Source organism: Gossypium hirsutum, chromosome D10 (genome assembly GCF_007990345.1).
Source record: "Gossypium hirsutum isolate 1008001.06 chromosome D10, Gossypium_hirsutum_v2.1, whole genome shotgun sequence".
In the NCBI taxonomy this organism is placed as follows: Eukaryota; Viridiplantae; Streptophyta; class Magnoliopsida; order Malvales; family Malvaceae; genus Gossypium; species Gossypium hirsutum.
This window is the reverse complement of record NC_053446.1, coordinates 27763239-27768992: the sequence shown is the minus strand read 5'-3', so window position 1 is coordinate 27768992 and position 5754 is coordinate 27763239.

Sequence of the window (5754 nt, the reverse complement as noted above, 5' to 3'; positions counted from 1 at the left end):
GTGATTTCCTATAAGATGAAATTCAAATTTAGATATACCTTTCTTTACTGCAAGGATTTCTTTAAAAGTGGAGTGGTAAATCTTCCACTTTTATAGCCACATAGTTGTCTTTTACCATTTCTTTCTTCAAAAAGTACAGCTCCCTAGTATTTATCACTTGCGTCTGTCTGCAAGATTCTTTTGCCTTTTGATGGAATCTGTAAAGGTGGCAAATTCTGTAGTTCCTTTTTCAACTTTTTGACCGCTTGGGTTTGTTTGACATTCCATAGAGAAGAATCTTTTTTCAACATTTTTCTTAAAAGATTTATAAATTTAGAGATTTTTGGAATAAAATCTCTAAGATAATTTACAATTCCTAAGAATTGTTGAACTTGCTTCTTGGATAGATTTTCATCTGGAAATTTTTACAATTCTTCTACAATATGTTTACCAGGCTGATATTTTCCATCTTTAAGATTCATACCAAGAAATTCTATTTATTCTCTATCAATCTGTATTTTCTTTTCTGAGAGCATGATTCCACATTGAAGGACTATCTGCTTGAATCGAGCCAAGAGATTGGCATGTTGTTATTTATCTAGGCTGTAAAGAAGGATATAATCTATGTAAATCATAGCTTGGTCCATAATAGGCTGAAAAATCTTTATCATGGCTTTCTAAAATAGTGATGGAGCAGTTTTAAGCCCAAAAGACATTACTGTCCATTGAAAATGTTTATTTGGGATGCAGAAACTCGTCTTAGGCCTGTCTTCTAGATCTATGCCTAGCTGCCAAAATCTTCCTTTTAGATCAAACTTGGAGAAAACTTTTGCCTTTGCTAGACTGGAGAATAGTGAATTTTTGTTGGGAAAAGGAAACTTATCATCTTGAAGAAAATGATTAAGAGGCTGATAATTAATTACTAGCCTCAATTTTACTCTCGTTTGTTTTGATCTCTTGTTGATATAAAAGGCTTCACATGCCCATTGTGAACTTGAAACTTCAATCAATCCTTGTTGTTGCAACTACTGACTTTCTTCTTTTGCTTGTTTCTGATGTTCTGGATTTATTCCAGTGTGACTAGCTCTGGTAGGATTGATATCTTCATTCTTTTTAAAAGGAAGTTTGATAAAAAAATTCAGAATTTTTCCATACTGGATTTTCACATTTCTGAATGAGAGTCTGTACAAGATCTTTCCTTCAATTCTTCAACAACTTCTTGGATATTTTCTAAGTGGACTATGAACAATTTAGGGATTTGGACAAAAGGTTTAAACATTTGTTTATACCTTAGTTCTTCAGGCAAACATCTTAATTGTTTGGCTTTTGTATAGAGATCAAAACTAGCAACAAGATCTTTACCAGGAAGTTTTGACACAAAAACTATTGTAGTCACAGATAATCTTGAAAAAAATTGAATTTTAATGGGTTTGCTCACCAAATGTGTTGCAAATAATTTGTCTACTACAGAGTTGAAGTAACGAAGACGTGGTTTCCACCATTTTGATGGAAAAATTTCTAGAGACACACGGCGTATGCCCAAGCCATGTATGGTTATGTGTTATGTTGTGTTCACACGGGCCAATAAAATAGGCGTGTGTCCAGGCCGTATAACTCATTGATTGCGAATTAGAACCACAAGGGCGTGTGTCAGGCCGTGTGGAGGCATACTGGCCAACTATCCAGGCCGTGTGAAACCACACGAGCGTGTTGACCAATAATTTAGAATTTTTCCCTCGGGCCACAAGTGTCGTTCAAAATGAACGTAAGCCTACTAGAGGGCCCGTATGATCTGAATTAGGCTATATAACTTTGATATCTGATGATATGATGATGAGCAACTTGTGATCTGTACGTATGTCTGCTATGTTTGAACCTAAGTAAGTAGGATATATCAGAACATAATGTGCTATTGTCTAATGTGTGCGAATTATCCAGGTACGATATGTATTTTGTTAAGTTTTTTTGTGCACCTTTATGTGACTCTGTTGCTTAAGAACATGTGATATCTAGATATGTTGAATTGATTGGTACTGATTTTGATTTATAACCATGCATGTGACTTCACGGAAAATCTTATATTATTTGTTAAGTTTTGATAAATTTGCTTTATAGCGCATGGATTCCCATGCCTACTAACTCTGTTATTGTACGATAGCATGACTTACATGCTTATCACTCTGCTTCTGTATATGCATGCCATGACACATTACATGGGACTTGGAATGATGTGAAAGGAGGAAGTTTCTAGCATTTTGATTATATGTATTATCTGGTGGTTTATCCACGTTTCTATTATGCCATCTTGGCTACAATATAGTGGCTTGACCACATGTATTCAATCTGGCAATTTTAATTACAAAATTCTGGTGGCACTGTCCACAGTTATCTGTTGATGTGATTTGACTGGATGAGTTCTGGGGAGAACTTTATTTTGGTGTGTAGCGGAGTTGGGTAGGATGTTTTCTGATAAATTTGCATTCTAATTTGTTTTGAAAAAAATATTGCATATGCATAAACATACATCCTCTGCGTAGTTCTGTTCTGTTCTGCTCTATTCTGTTTTGCTCATCTTTCTTTAAGAACACCCTTCCAAATTTAGGAATAAGATGGTTTAGCTTTCATATATTGGAATAAGATGGTTTTGGCCATGAGAACAACACCTTAGACAACCTTAAGTATACACAATGAAAACTTAGAGCGGACCCAGATTATAAAATGAAAAAATTAAAGCAAAACAAATAAAATCCACAAATAGATTTAGAATAAATTAAGACAAATTTATCATAAATGTATTTTCAGTCCAGACAATCACATCTATATCTCAATTTTTGAGAGTTAATCCTACTCCGATAGCAAAGGCAAACTATCTCCCCAATTGGACTTATGGATGACATAATAGTTCCTGTTATTTGAATCATTTGCTCAATTTAATCCTACGGAATATGGACAATTTAGATTACCTACTAAAAGAAGCTGTTTTCCTTGCATTATAATCTATCCATATAGTGCAACTTAATATTAATTAAACCTTAGGTAATCAATGAGCCAATATTTACTTACAATTTTGCTTTACTTGTAAAAACCATTGATGATAGTACAACATAGAGATGATAAATAACATTTATTTATTTCCATGAATAATTAGTTTGGCCATTTAAATCAAATATGATGAAATTACTATACTAAAGGCACAAAAGTTCACTCACAAAATGTTTTTTTAATGGTTTGAAAAATGCTTTTAAAGTGAACTTAAAGTCTTCAAAATTATTTTATATAAATTTTATAGTTCTCTTTAACTGTTTCAAAAATTGATTTCTTAAATAATTTTAAGATTTTCGCTACATATGCGTTCCAATGTCATCTTTCATCCGTACCGGACATCGGAATGGGTAAAGACTATTACAAGATGACATGCTAGTCAAAAGTGTATCCATGAAGCAATATGTTAACAACCTCTATAAAGTGTTCTGGGTGCTTAGAGAATATAATATGAAATTAAACTTTTTGAAGTGTGCATTCATCATTCGTGCAAAAAAAATTATTGGTTTTTCTAATTTTTAGTATAGGAGTTTTTATAATTTTTAACAGAGGTATTGAAGCGAACACAAAGAATATTCAAGTTAATCTTGTTACGAATATATAAATTTAGTGTCACTTCTTCCAATCATTTATATTTAATTATTTAATTGTACAAATATTTAAGGTAGATAGTAAATGGGCTAATGCTACATTTGTCCTCTAAATTTTTGCCCAATGTACATTGTGATACTTGAAAAACAAAAGTCAAATTTAATATTTATTATTCTACCATGTATCAATGTGCCTCAATTTCTTAGCACTACTATATTTACTTGTGGATATTGCAACATTTAATATATGAATATCACATGTACAAATACACATGTCAAAATTTTAAGCAATTCACTTAAGAATATTTATTTTTTTATAGAAATTTCGGTTAACATAATAAATAAGGTTGAATTTCACATCTTTTCAGAATCAAATTTTAATAATTAAAAAAATTAAACGTGATTAGAATCGTATATGGATTGAATAGTAACTTTTCAAAAAACACGTAATGATAATTTTAGTATATAAATTCAATTTTGGTTCTATTGTTTTATCATTTAAACTTTCCATGTTTAAAATTTAGTTAAATTAAATTTTTTAGATGAAAAATTAATTAAATCATTAAAATTTTAATGATATCAATGTGGCAATTTGTATATATTTCATAAAAATAAATAATAATAAATAATTTCAAAAAGTTCATGAAAACTTTAAAAAAAAATTATCTATGTTAAGAGTGAAGTATGTGTACCCTTCCACACAGAATACCATGTCAGCATTATTAAATTTTTAACAGTTTAGTAAGCTTTTTCGTACAAAACAAAGCAATTTAACTAAATTTTTAACTTTGAAAAAATTAGATAAATGTTAGGAGCTAAATGTATGCCATTAAAAAATATTAAAAGTTATTTTTAGTCTTAATAACTTATTTGACCCTCTAACTTTACAAAAAGAAAAGTCATTTTAGTAATTTTTTTTCTTTTTTCTTTTTGCCTTTTTAGCCCTTAAACATGTGTTTGTGTCAAATCGCCCTAAAATGAAAAGAAAAGTTTACTTTTTTAACTTTGCTGACGTTACATACATGTGAATTGCCTTGTGGATGACACATCAACATTTAATTAATTTTTTAAAATTTAAAATTTCAAAAAATATAAAACTATTTTTAAAAATTAAAAATCATTAAAAATATAAAAAAACTAATTAAATGTTAGCGTGTCATCTACATGGTAATCTACATATAAAATTGTAATTTTAAATTTAATGACTAAAAAAGGTGAAAAATTAAATAGAAAACTAAAATAATTTTTTTATAAAATTAGATGGTAAAATAAATTATTATATATTATTTTTATATATGTTTATAAGGTAGTTTGTTGTTTTGGGTGGTAATAACATAATACTTCTTACCAATGTCTTTCAACTTTGAGTTTTATATGCTGTTGCTGATAATTGGTTGATTCTTCGGTGTCTTTCACATCAGTTTAACCAAATTCTCTTTACCCCAAACTTTCGACACTCATTTGACGGTTCAACCATTTAGGATATAACCTAAAACCAAGATGATGAAAGCTTGTGAGTTCCCACCTCACACAAAGCGCTAGAGATTCGGGGCATACAACAACCAGTTTTTTACTTTGTCAAGTAAAGGACCACCGACAACTGCGATTGAAATGCAGAAGCTGCAAAGAAGTGAATTTTAGACTTCAAAAGCAATAAATTTCTACAACTTCCAAATGCAAAAAAGTTGCCCTACAGTTATGTCCTTACATTAACAACATAGAAGGAAGCAGAACAAAAACAATTCAGCCACAGATTTTCCACAACCCCCTTTTCTTTTCCTCAATTTTTAGGGTTAACTTTTTTTAGGAAAGGATTAAACCTCATTTATATTAAAAGATTGAGGATTGAAATAATAATTTTTTATTTTACATAAATTATGTGAAAAAGAAAAATTTTAAAAATAATTCCAGTTATATTTCTATTTATAATTTTAATGGGAGTGACTAAATAATCAAACTATGCAACGTAAGTGCCTAAATTGCAAATATTTCTTCATGTCCCTAAAATAAAAGCTTTTAAAAATTGGATGACCAGCTGTATAATTTACCCATGAAATTATACATAAAAATATATACAAATTTATAAGTGAAAAATATTCATAATTATATATATAAAAATACATACAAACTATTATAAAATATT